The 14750-nt window shown below is 39.5% G+C and overlaps 1 protein-coding gene across 1 annotated transcript in view; it reads right to left on the reverse strand.

Moving 5' to 3' along the window:
* Window positions 1-14750, reverse strand: part of LOC311090002 (plasmanylethanolamine desaturase 1) — a 28025-nt gene that overhangs the window by 12135 nt on the left and 1140 nt on the right. The gene's annotated exons all lie outside the window — the stretch shown is intronic.

Below are 14750 nucleotides of genomic sequence, written 5' to 3' on the forward strand. Positions count from 1 at the left end.
CGGCGTGGCACGGCGGGCGGCCGTGGAGAATGATTAAAGTGCTAATGCATTATTCACAACAGAGTAGAGAATTAGTCTATATGGACACTGGGCACATCTACATGTCCCCATCTTTCCACAGCCTACATTCAATCTCCATTTTTAAAAGCTTGCATATTCAGTCTCTAACTGTATTCTACCACATCTGAGTCTTTCGTTCTCTTACTGTGACTCTTTCTTCTCGTTCCATCGCTCTCCTGTTGGGCGGATGTGGGCACGGAGAGGCGCAGTGGACTCAGCTCTTTTGAAAATTTAATGCCATTAGAGGAGCCGTCCTGAGTGGATTGGGAACGTGAGGAGGTTGAGAAGAAGATATTGATGACAGCTATTTATAGCACCTCAGTGGGCCAGCCAGCACCGTGTGCCTGAACGATGGACCACAGTTCTTATAATGCACTCACAAGCCTGCGTTATATCTTGCACAGTTATGAGAGCACCAACCTATGGCATCCTTAACAGAACAGATTGTGTCCCACAATGCACCCTGTGATCATTCCAGGTTTTGGTGCAGACTTCAGTTCAATTGACTGTAAAGTTGATTGCTGGATTAGCTTGAAAGCTGTCGGTTGCACACCATGAAACCAAATGCTGGGACTAAAATGAAATAAAAATGAACTATTGTACAATCTGTGGCTGAAGTGAATGCCATGGATTACATATATTATGCTTTGTTGCCCTCTAAAAGTTTTGTAATGGGACAAGTTTTTGCATGTTTCCATGCAGACAATGCCGTTATTTAATAAATACCTTTGGGTACAATTTACAATAACATAGCTACAAATCGTTTACATCTGGTCTCATCAATAAACAACCATTTTTACATCATTAATCTATATTAGTTTATGAGTACTATTATTAGCTCATGTTCATTCACAATAGATACAGAGGTCTTCAACCCTGCTCCTGGAGACCCACTGTTCTGAAAAGTTTATATCCAACCTGTTTCAGCAGACCTGAATTTCACACCGATGTACTTTTCAAGTGATCCTAAAGAGTAGGGTTGGGAAACGAAAATCGATTCCAATTCTGTAATCGGATACTTTACCAAGAACGTAAAATTAACAAAGGCATCCATTTGAATATACCGATGAATATAATAAGAAAACAGATGATCCAGGGTCATCATCCAGATGATACTCAATTGTACTTCATTTCTAATGGCACAATGGATGGTGTAGTTGGACTAAATGTGGAAGCTCAACAGGAAGCGGAAGGATGAGGGAGTCCAGGTGCAGCACATCCAGGTGTGTGACCGTGAGAGATCAAAACACAGATATTGTGCCACTTTCTTTACAACAATATCACAGCAGCCTCCGATGTGGAGTCGAGATCTGAATGAGGTTTGCATGCAAGCGCTGTTACAGTAATGATTTTTGTAGAGGAACAATATTACAGCTCATATAACGTAAAGGAAAAGTGGGAAAATATCTACCGCTGTTCAACACTTCACATGACACCATCTCAGAGAACTTCCAAAATTATTCAGAGACAGAACCTGAAAAAAAAAATGTTTTACCCACTCCAGCACTTACTCTTAACTGCCTTTTTTCTTTCTCACACACAGACATGTGCATACACACACTCTCAACAGCAGTGGGGCCGCTGTCAGGTGATCAGCGTCAGTCCTTGGATCCTCCTGCTCCCCGGTGAGGGCAGAATCTAGGCCAGGCCTCGACAGAGCCGCCGTCGCCGTACGCAGCCAGGAACACCGTCCCCCTGTCCACGGGACCCGAGCGGTGCGCTCATTAATACAGTCCTGACAACAACGTGCTCCCCTGCAACCCCCTGCACCATCGCTCACACCCGCAGCCCCCTTTCCTGCTCGCTGGCGTGGGGAATTAACCTGGGAGGGGCGGGGGGAGGGTAGGGGGTGCTAATAGGCTGAAATTAATCAACGACGCCTGATTCGACGCAGAGGGGCGGCTGGAGTGCCAAACAACGTCCGTGAATGCTAATGGTGTTCTAGCTCTCTCGCTCTGTCAAAATGTGCGCAAGTTTCTGCGGCAGGTTGTAATATGCCGTAGTAAATCCTCGAGTTTCACATGCTGATGCATGCAAGAGGTTACATAGCTTAAGGTGAAAAACGTAGCGAATCTTTCCTGTGTACGCCATTTTGTTCAACGTCACACTTCTGTAAATTAAAAAATGCTGTTTAATTAAAAAGGATCGTTCAACAAAATATGATCTTTTACTCACTCTTATGTCGGTCTAAACCTGTATGATTTTCTTTCTTGTAATGACATTGAGTGAAAGGGACTGTCAAGCATTCAAGTATCATAAAAGTCATAAAATAATGTGCATGTCTTCTGAAGAAATCTAATAGCTTTGTGTGATGAACAGACCAAAATATAAGTCCATATCCACTAAAAATATCAACATCTGTGCTAGTTCATAAAACATGGACTAAACATGAATCAGCAGATTTTTTTTTTCTCCAGTCAGATCTTTTCAATGAATCAGCTGATCCAGTTCAAAAACCTGGGCTGAATCCGAAATCTCCCCCTTATCCCTCAATCCCTATTCCCTACGTTAGTCTACTAATACAGTTCACTTGAAGGAGTGAGTGAAAACAAGTGAGTGAATTCGGACAGCCGTTGAGCGTCCATCGGCTCTACACTCGTTATTACGGTGCATTGTGGAATAGAATGAGTGCACTCGATAAAGTCCACTATGGTTTCGGACGCCACTACAAATGGCTGTCCACTCAAATAATACCCTATTTGAGGGTATAGGGGGTGATTTCAGATTCAGCCCTAATCTATATGATTCGTTCTGGAATCACTGATTCGGTTCTCGAGTTTCGATAGTCAATAATACGGTTGCAGTAAGACTATCAGTAAATGACTACTTAAAGTTCAATCACACCAATATAAAATGCACAAGTCATTTAAAATCACTTTTATGATTGCTTTGAATCATTTTGAATATAGAAAGGTATTTCTAATTTTTTTTTAATATTTGACGCTAAATAACCACCCCATTAAAAAAAGAACAACCAGTCACATTATTGAAAACGTCCTTCTGAAAGTCAAACCAGTTTTGCAAAGATATGAGGGTTAGCAAATGACATTTTCATTTTTGAATGAACTAATCCTGTAATAAATGAGGATAGAAAACTTTTACAGGCTGATGGGACGTCTGATAGGGTGCTATGGTCCCGTGCTGAGACGGGGTGAGTGCAGATGAAAAGGAGGGCGTGGTGGCGGTTTATCACCTGTCACGCTAGCAGAAGTCAGCGAGTGTGAACAGTATGTGTTGTTTGTGCTGTGGAGAGATGGGTGTTTTTTCTGTCTCTATCCTCCATGAACAAAGGGCTCTTTTCTTCGGCGGGCTCTCCTGATGGGGCTGCGGTGGTGCGCGGGCCCCTCTGTTCTCAGCGCAGCCGCGCCACTGAAAGGACGGCTCTCACCTCCTCCGGAGAGGCAGACAAAAAGCAACTCTCAGACTCAGAATAGCAGCCTTTCAGAGGGCCGGCCACGCCACAAAGTCCTGCCAACATGCCATGACTGAGCCATTCTCTACCCCACTTCACCTCCCCCCTAACAATGCCAAGGGCATCTACATGTGGGCAAAAAGGAAACGGTATTGATTCAGGAACATCAAATGCTGGCCAGGAAAATGAACCTCATATTAGCACACACAATTATATTTAGCGGGATACTTAATGGCACAGACGCACACACACATTGTCCCCTTGCCAGCTCTCTGTAGGCCTGTCTTCAGAGGGGACTTTGGGAAAGAAGGGAGAGACAGGAAAACTGGGTCACGCATGGCGAGAGGAGGAAGAGAAAGAGAGTGAGAGAGAGGGAGGTAGAATTCCCCTGATCAGGACAAATGGATCAGTCACAGGCCTTGTTGCTTTCATCTGTTCTCAGTGGACAACTCAACCTGGGACACGCACACTAACACATGTACCCAGACACACACACACACACACACACTTTGTGCCATATAATGCTCTGTTTAAAAAACAAAAACAACAAAAAAAAACAGCCCAGTATGTGAGGACTGACAGACAGTTTTTTTTTTTTTTTTATACAGCAGATACACAAAAACAGTGGACTGGGTGAAGAAAAAAAAAAGTTCACCACTAGCGACAAAAGTTCATTATTAGGGACATGAATAATAATGGAACAGATTCCTTGAAAACAAATGAGGCTACACAGGTACAGTTTTGTTGAGTGTAACTTGAAAACACAAAGCAAAAGAAAGTAATAGTCTATTTATTGTATTTGTATGATTTCACCATGAAATTCACTCAATTTAGATTGTAAGCTAACAAAGCAGCACTTCTTTTGCGGTGAAACTGGATATTCAGTACAGTGTTCAGATAACATACACTCCCGTTCAAAAGTTTGGGGTCAGTATGATTTTTTTTTTTTTATGTAAGAAAGTAATATACATTATACATTTATAAGATTACAAAAGATTTCTATTTCGAATAAATGCTGTGTTTTATATATATATATATATATATATATATATATATATATATATATATATATATATATATATATATATATATATATATATATATATATATATATATATATATATATATATATATATATATATATATACATACATACACATACATACTTTTTATTTTTTTATTTTTTTATATCTCTTTAGTCCTTTTTTTGAAGAACTGGTTCTAGTCCCCATTCTTACTGGTTACCCCCATTTTTTAAAAGAGAGAGTTAGGTGGGCACATTAATGTTTCTGTCTGTGTACCAGGGCCACAGATGACAGACTTAAGAAAGAGTGACCTCTGAGACCACCCACACACTCCCCTACACATGCACAACTACCTTTTAATATCTACAAATCTCTAGAGTGACGAGCGCTGAAGGTCACGGCAAGAGGTTCTATGCAATCAGTCAGGACAGACATATTGAACGAAAACGTGTCACCCCGTAAACTCAAAATCGTGTTTCTCACATCCTTACGGTATGGACTAGAATCAGGACCGTTGACCTCGGGAATGCAAAGAGTTAAACAGGTTTATGGCCTTTAGATTGAAATTCATTAATAAGTGAGGGGGATTAAAATGCAGAGAGTGGATTTTAAATATTGAAAATTCACAGCGGAGCCACTTCACCAAGAACTCCATACTAAATACAGCGCTGATTGAGGACGGCGCGGGAAGGGCCGCGTTCAGAAATGGAATTTAGATAATAGTAATTATACGGCTCACCCACTGTCCCTGTCCCCAACTGCCACAAACCACCTGAATTCACACAGAAAGCTGATGGAGAACTCTATCAAATATTAATAACAGGCTGTGTGGTTCCAGTCCAAATGTATTTAAGCGCCCTGGCACGCTTCTGTGTGTGTAGGAATGCAAAAGAGACTATTTTCTGTATGTGCCGCATTTGACCCCCCGGTCCCATCCCATCCCATCCCCCTCCCCAAAGCGCTCAAGTGTGTGTGTGTGTGTGTGTGTGTGTTTGAGTAAGCAAATCCAGTTTTGTATCATGTATACAGCTGAGGTCCTAATGCATTTAGCTGCCCTGGTGTGTGTATAATTGAGAAGCCCAGCAGGAAAGGTTGCAGGTAGCCAGGTTCCCCTCCTCCTCGTCTCTCCGTCTCCCTCTCTTTTCTTTTCTCCCTCTTTCCCCTCGAGAGCCCACTTTGCTTTTGTTTACGCTGCCGGTGAGCAGTTCATGCTGGACAGAGTGGCGCAGTGAAAGCCAAAGCAACACTATACTATTTTACGTCACATACAGCAGTGGAGCGCCTGCCTGAATCTGGTCACAGAGGTCACAAGACCAGCTCAGGTGTACGACCATAAGCTAGCCGTTCAGAACCTTGAACCCGTGACCTTTTGATCCCATGGTCAGCGTTCGAGAGCCAGGAGCACTCAGCAGGCACGGCGGGGTCAATGTGGCATGACTTCGACGGGAAGGTGGGATAAATTATACAGCAGGTCAGACTCCACTGAGTAAGGGGACTCAAAAAAAAAAGCACATGTAGAAAGAAAAGCAGCAGCATTAAAGATTGGTTTCTGGTGCTGCCAGGGGGCAGTGTTGGCCTGGCAGTGGGTCGAGGCTGATACAATTACATGGCTAGGCAACTTTAAGCGTTTGATTAGGCCAGTATGAATTAACTTCAAGAGGAACAGAGTTAAAAATGCAATAGTTCTGCAGTCAGAAAGTGACTATGAAATTAGAGTACCCAGAGGTGTTCAGCTCTTTAAATCAGTGAAAGCTGCATCCAGCAGCTTTAGCAAGAAAAACTGCGGTCATCAGACTGCACAGACCATTAGCCAGAGTCCGCAGTTTGCCACAGAGAGTACAGAATCTGCAAGAACCAGGGTATAATTTAAGAACCGACACTAGTCTAAAATGTTTGGCTACTTCTAGGAAAAAAGGAGTTTGACTTTTTTTTGTTTAACTTTTTGTCCAAAAGCAAGATCTGCAATAGTTTTACAGTCAAATGCTTTAGCATTTAACCATTACCGCAAAAACATCTAACACATCTGATGCTGTGTTGATTCCAGTAAAAGGGACTATTTATTCTCCATGTTGTTTCAAACACGTATGGTTTTCTTTCTTCTGTGGAAAGAAGTTTAGCAGACTGCGAAGGTGTGCTTTAACATACAGTGAAAGTGAGGTTTGCACCATTAAAGTAGTCTGTCAAGAATACAACAAACCATATTTGAATATTCAAATGCAGAAATGAACTTTCAGAGCAGTGACAGGGAGAGATATTTTGGTCTATGATAGGGCTGCACGATGAATCGTATTTTAATAGTGATAATGTCTGCTTCTCGATGAATTAAAAATAATTGTTGCGATATTGTCCCGCTGGTTTGTCCTGAAAAAAATCTTTCCTGCTTGGGGTTGCCAGATGTCAAGAGCGTAAATCCCCCAAATGGAGCTTTCCTCTTTTTCTGTCCAGCATTTTAGTTAATCTTCCTAACCTTGCAACCATGCACACACACTCTCTCTGGGCTGCAAACAAACCGCTAATGATCTGACAACACCAAGAAACATGTATGTTGAAGTTTAGCGATCATTGTGAAATTCTGCTCGAATGAAATTGTCATACAGCCAGTTTGTGTCCCTTCACGAGGCCGTGCGTGCGATTTGCTGCTACTAAATTTGCGAACAAACCTTCTCTGTGGCAAACGGCGTAATAAATCCAAACATGAATCATGACCACATTGTTTGTGATCATCATGGTTGGTGAATAAATGCACTTATGCAACCTCTGTGCTACATAGAAAGTAAAACTGTAACATTTGGAATTATTGGAATTAAATAGCCGCTGTTTTCATGAGGCTATCATCGACGTTTAAATAAATGTCCATGCGGCACCTACAGACCTATTTGGTGAAGTGAAATGGCCATTATTACTTTACCCCTTTTAAAAATGATATAATAAAAGTATATCATATTATATGTTAAGCACTAATAAGGATGTACATCATTCCATGTACTTCTGATATATTTATCAGAAGTACATGGAATGATGCCACTCACCACAATACAAAACATTTCAACCCACCCCCTAATTTCTGCAAACAAAATCTGTAAAGCCTTATATTTATTTAACCCATAATATTCCTGAAATATGATGTTTAGAATGTTTTTAAAATGACCCAAGATTACTCCAGTCTTCAGTGTCACATGATCCTTCAGAAATCATTCCAATATGATGATTTGCTGCTCAAGAAACATTTTTTATTATTAATGTTGAAAACAGTTGTGCTGCTTAATATATTTGTGGAAACCATGATACATTTCTAAACATTCTTTGATTAATAGAAAGTTAAAAAAAGCAGCATTTATTTAAAAGGGAAATCTGTTGTAACATTATAAACGTCTCTGTCACTTTTGATCAATTTAATCTGTCCTTATTGGAAAAAAGTATTAGTTTTTTTTTTAAAGAAATTATCTTATTAGAGTCAGACCCCAAACTTTAGAACAATTCGGATTATATATATATATATATATATATATATATATTTTTTTTTTATTTTTTTTTTTTATTTTTTAATTAAGTATATTCAAATTTAACCAATGCATTAACAATCTATTAAAAGCACATGTTCATACTGTGCAAAGAAAGATTTCATCAGAATGATGAGGCGAACGGAAGAAGGATGGTGGGTGTGTTTGGATGTGTACAACTGTATGTGTTGCAGCGGGAATGAAGGCAAGGTTATGCTCAGTGTCAAGCAGAAGTGTCTGGTGTCTCACTCTACTCTTTGTACTGTAACACACACCCCTGGCCCTGTGCTACAGACCGGAGAATTTGCCTACAAGGCAGCAAGCTGAAAGATCAACTGCTTCCTTTTGGCTCAGGCCTATTTGTAACTTTTATTTTTTTACATAGAAATGTTGCAACGCCTGGGTAAAACTCACTATTAACACAGACAACGGATGAGACACAATGGAAATAAACTTCACTGTGGCTGTCGCTAAAGGATTTAACTAACTCACTCTCCAGCCAATAGATCTAAAAGTTAGTTGTGATAGAAGCTGTAGCATTATTTGTTTGCAGGTGCCACTTGGTTTTAATAATTATAAAAAAAGAAGTGTCCAAATACTTAGAGCAACTTGCACTTCACTTACCTGCAGGAATTACATAAACTGGATAGATGAAACGTCAGAGATTAGATTAACGAGAGAGAGTGATATGGGAGTGAACCTAAGATCACATGGTTAGAGTTGGACTGGACACAGCAGCTGTGACCTAAAGGCACTCAGTGTGAATTTCTTCAGTACATTTCCATCTCCAAGGCCACCAGATGCCCTCAGACTGATCAAGGTCAAGATGTCACCACTTAAAGTGACAAGCGAGGCAAACAGCTGGATTTCAAGAGGTCAGACGTAGTGTAGCCTTTCGCATGTTCATTTGCAACAAATCCCTTAAGCTAAGAAAACCCTTAGTTATAATTGTTAGCATAATTATCTCAGGGTTTTTGTAACTTAAGCATTTTTTTTTTGCAAGTGGTTCACGTCGCAGTTTCTTCTGGCCCAGAGCTACCCACTTAGACAGGAAGAAACAACCTGACCAAAATAAAACAATCAACCACAGTTATTTTAGTCTTTTACGTGCGGTTTAGCAGTGAGATATTCTGAAATAGATCATATCACAATGGCAGAGTGGTGTGGAAAAAAAATCTGTCTCTACGAACAGATATACAGAAAACACACACAACATTCTGTGATCAGACGTTCTGCCCATAAAAAAGTATTTTTTTTTACAGATGAAGTCACCAATCTTGTAAACTATCTTCAAAAGCGTTCACTGTATCAACCCTGTGCCTTGAAAATACAACTTTGATTCCATGCAGAAAGATGAAAAAAAAATTTTAAAAATGCATGTGCCCTTGAATTGCATAAAGTTTCACGTTAACTTCAAAGCCTGCAGGTGGACGAATCCATTTATGCATGAAAATCATCAAACATACTGTAAGGGTGCATGCACAACAGGAATGTATCATAGTGTGGATTGTTATGGCAGAACGGATTCAGACACTAAAGAAAAGTAACGCTCCTGGTGTGCAGTGTTGACACATCGCTGGCTTATCTGCAGGATTGCTACCATAAATAAATATAGTGGTGTTAGACAGCTGATAAGCTTAAATCACATTTGCACTTGTAGGTCAGCGTGTCTGTCAATAGTGCATTCCAGCCATTTACACCCTGTATCATCATTCCCCTTTCCGCACGGTTCAAGCTTTTCTGTAGTCAAGACATCCGCCTGCCACAAATAAGGAGCAGACTTAACCGATTGGAGTCAAGATCGCTGACTGCATGGGAAACTAGATCTTGCAAAGTAATACTATATTGATCTCTTTTTCTCTCGAACACACAGACACACGCATGGCAAGCGCATCGGTAACCAGAGCATGGAGGCTGGCAGAGGCGATGGGGGAAACAGAAAGTAGCCTGTAAATCCTGTTTACTTTGCGGCGAATCTGTAAAGTGGGATAAGAAGCACAAAGAGCAGTCAGTGGTGCATGACACGCAGACATATGGTGGGGAGAGGCGTCCAGCTGTTTCGCTGTCCTGGGGTTACAGTAATGAGCCGGAGGCTTCATTGAGCAGACTGAAGCCTCATCAATCCCTTTTCACCAGTAAGCCTCAACACTTCCAAACGCCATTCCCGCTCACCTCATATCAGACACGCGCAAGCACAAACCGCCCTCAGACTAGCCTCCGGAGCGTCTGCTTTTAGCATCCTTGACATTATATTCTGTGGCTCAACCCTCTGCTCTCCATGGCCTCTCCAGATGGACCGCAGCTCAGCATCGGCTCAAGCCGGTTGAATTCCGTCAGAAGTCTCTTGGGTAACCAAACCAATGGATTCCAAGACTATGGCAATTTTTGTGGATAAAGGATCGAATTAAAAGAAAAATACAAGGTCTTGGTGGGCAACAGCATTTGGGGATGCTGTGGTGTGCTTAAAGGCTCCGGAGTGGTAACCACAAGGTTGATGGTTCGATCCCTGCATGAGTCATCACCATTTTGGAACCACATGGCGCCATTCTATGGTGTGAAAGACTAGGAAAAATATTCTTACGTCCACAGTCATATTGAAATAAATAAGCTAAACAATCTAAGGTTCCAAGTCTTGGTCCAAATGCACTGAATTTAAGTTTGAATTATATTGGCCACAGTCCACATCGAATTAGAATCAATCTACCCATCTCTCTGGACTAAGCTCCAAACTTTAAGATTTTTTCAAAATTTCTTTCAACAAATTTGCTTTTCCAGCTCTACAAATTACAGTTACATGTATTTACGTGAATTTAAATTCATTTTCATTTTCTTACATTCATATTCAAAATGAAGTTGTACATCCTGTTTGATATAACAATTCAAATTCAATTCAGATAGGAATTTGAAATAATTCAGGGTGCTTTTCATCATCTTAAAGATTAGATCCAAATGGTGGACTTAAAAATAAAATAAATAAAAAATAAAAATAAAAAATAAATAAATAAATGCTTTTATTCAGCAAGGCTGCATTAAATGGATCAAAAAGACACTTACTGTATAATATTACAAAAATAAATTAAATGCTGTTCTTTTCAAAGTATCCTGAATTTTTTTTATCTATGTTTCAACAAAAATATTAAGCAGCACAACTGTTTTCAACATTAGCCATGCTTCCATCCACTTATTTTTATGTGAATTTTGGGATATTGCATTAAAAAAAAAAAAAAAAAAAAAATGCTGGATCGAAACACCAAGAAATTCTAAAAATGCACTCAAATGAGTCGGATAATTTTTTGTATCTGATAAAAAAAAATGTGCATAAAATATGACTGAAACACATTTACCGAATAAATTCTTCGATGGGCAACAAAAAAAGTAATGTGACTGCATAATGGTACGGCATAACTGGACTAGTGGACCGATCTCGTTGCACAGCATCTGAAATGCTGTTTTGGTCATTCTGAAATGCTTGAGCCAAAGTCTATCGTCAAAGTGGTTCAGTATAATTAGAAGAACTATCTTACACATCAGCATTCTTAAGCAGCAGGCATCCACCTCTGAAAGAAAGATAACATGACCGCGTTTATTGTGTTTCTTTCGTTATTTATTATATACGAAAAAAGCCCTCCAGTGACTTCCACAGCAGAAAATTCAATTTTTCTCCATGATATTTAATGCCAGTTTATCAGAAAGTTACGATTTTGTTCTCTTCGACTCACTGGATGGAAATGGTGCTTTATTAGCAAATGTTTTATGGTATTCCAAGTTAAAAATCACAACTTTGGAAGGAAACATAGTAATGATAATGTTTCTTGAGCAGCACAAAATCAGCATATTAGAACTAGAATGATTTCTGAAGGATCATGAAGTGGAATAATGGCTGCTCAAAACTCATCTTTGCATCACAGGAATAAATTACATTTAAAAATATATTAAAATAGAAAACAGTTGTTTTAAATTGTAATAATATTTCACAATATTACTGTTTTTACTGTATTTTTGATCAAATAAATGCAGTCTTGATGAACATAAGAGACTTCTTTTAAAAACATTTTAAAACAACGCAGTACGGAATATTGCAATACTATGAAATATTGTATGTCATGGACGATAAACTTTGAAAGTGTGGTAATTACAACTGCAAACAGCATGCAAACCTCAGCACAAGCAAAACAACAATCCCAGCATACTTTCCTTGAGAATCCCACAGTTAAGCCTCTCCGACATGCACCTCACAGCTGGTGGATACTAAACTCGACTGAGCTCATCCAAAAATCCCATCCGCAATCCCACCCAACCCCCCATTCACAGAGAGATGCATCATAACATTATCTTATTAACCTCGCAAAACTTCTCTCAAACATTCTCAACATGGCCAAGTAATTTACATGCTGGACGTGCCGGTGGTAGCATATGCTTAACGCGCCGGGTGCATTGCCAGAGAAAATGAAGTGGTCATTATCATTCTTAATAGCATTTTGAGTTAAATCGATGTAGTTTTAATTGCAGCTGCAAACTACAAGCATCCTATGACACAATGAGCTAGAGGACAGTGGAGGGGGACGTTCCCTGCTAAATCTTGTTTAAGTTGATGGGTGGGTGGGTGGGTGGGTGGGTGGGGTGGTGGGGTTGGGGGTTAAAGGCTTTTTCCTAACACTGCTGATCTCCGGCTCATGATGTGCAGAGATGGAGCCGTTTTCCATTAAGCCAAAAGTGGAATGAAGTCAAATCTGAAACGTGCATTAATTTGTTTATTTGGTGTTCCATGTCGGACTACCCGCAGCAGACTCAGATCAAATAAAAAAAAATATCAGGGAAAGCACAGCTTGTCGAAGATGTCAAGTAACTGTCGAGTAACACAGAGCTGCACTATTAATCCTTAAAAGGTTGCGATCTCCCTCTTAAATGACAATGCGTCTATTCAAACATTTGACAAGTACGATCACAGCAAACATTCAGATCTGCGTTGGCGCCGCTGCTGACCCAGAGAGAGCAGTTGTCATGTACGAAACACACAGCATTGTTATTGTTCTGTGTTACAACTATTTATATTATCACAGAAGTACTGGGATAAAAGTTTATAGTTCGGATATGTCTACGAAAGCGAACAAAATAGAGCAAATCCCTTTTTGAAAGCAACATGGCGCTTCAAATAACGATTGTATCTATTACATCGTAACACCAGTAGGTGGCGACAAGTGACTTAAAAATGTATGTCATTGAATCATTCATTCAAGAGATTCGTCCAAAAAAGCTGATTCATCCAGTAATGAAGCAAATGAAGTGTTAATGAGTAAGTCATTGAATCATTCATTCAAACCGTTTAGTTTTTTTAAATAATACGTTCTGATTTAATAAACATTTTAAATAGACTGCAGCAATGTACATTTTGTCAGAACCTCTAGTAACTTACGTTATTTTGTTTAGTTGTCTAGTTAGAATCGTGATCTCAGTTTGAAACAAAACAAATCCTTATTCTCAATTGATCCAGAATTGTGCAGCTCTAATGGATATCCATAACTTTTCCAGTAATTCTAGATTAATGCAAGCTTTATTTTTAAAATCACTGTAACACTTTACAGTAAGCTTCCATTTGTCAACATAACTAAACTATTTAAAGGTGAACTAAGTAACTTTTTTACCTTAACTGAACAGCTTCGGAATCATTGGAATAGTTATATGACTTTTTTGGGTTGAACAGTGGTCGTCTCGCACCCCCCAAGCGCCTGTAAGCCGAAAAACCACCCTTGCAACTTTGGGCCGGTGTGGTGAACAATCGGGTCCGGCTGAAGAAATGAGTCCAGGCTTAGGACCCAATTAGTATGCCAGTAGTATGCCTGATCTAAATCTGTTCTCGCGATACGGTAAGGCAGTATCAGTGCAGTAATATCAGGTAAAGCTTATAGCACGATCATCGGATTGCATGGGTCCTAAGCCCGGACTCATCTCTTCAGCCGGACCCGATTGTTCATCACACCGGCGGGCCGCAGCGTCAGGAAGTATCGCGTGATATCAGGTCTCGCGATGTAACAAATCTGCTGAAATTCTGTCATTATTGCGCTCCCTCACGCTGTTCGAACCCGAATGAAGAAGACGTTTTAAAGAAAGTCCCGTCTGCTTTGATGTCGTTGATCTATAGCCTCTGGTATCTGAGAGTCGCCAACGAGTTTTTCGACAGTGTTGTCAAATATCTATTCCGAAGCTGTAGGGGGAGCTCTATAGAGAAACCTGCGAGCAAAAAGCGAGAATACAGCGAAGAAATTCCCGAAACTGCATAGCCTAAAAATTTTAAATACTACAGTATTTATTAATCTCAGCTAATGTTCATTTCAACATTTACTAATACATTATTAAAATCAAAAGATGTATCTGTAAATATTATTTAATGGATCTGAGCTAACATGAACTAATAATGAATAGTTATTTTATTAATGTTAACAAAGATTAATAAATACTGCATTGCTTTTTGCTCATTAATGCATTAACTAATGTTAACCAATGAGGCCTCATTGCAAAGTTTTACCAAAATCATTTTATAGAATTTATGGAGAACATTTCTATCCGTATATCAAGTACTGATCCTTAAATATATAAATAAATGCACTTTTTTACATTTGTGTTAAAAGTCGTCAAAAATAATACATATTATAATTGTCTATAGATGACCATGGCTTTTCCATTCTAGACAATAACTATTTACCTGATCTTAAAAATACATACAATTTAATATATATATTTATTTCCAGGTTATCC

This window comes from Abramis brama (genome assembly GCF_963993115.1).
Source record: "Abramis brama genome assembly, chromosome: 9".
In the NCBI taxonomy this organism is placed as follows: Eukaryota; Metazoa; Chordata; class Actinopteri; order Cypriniformes; family Leuciscidae; genus Abramis; species Abramis brama.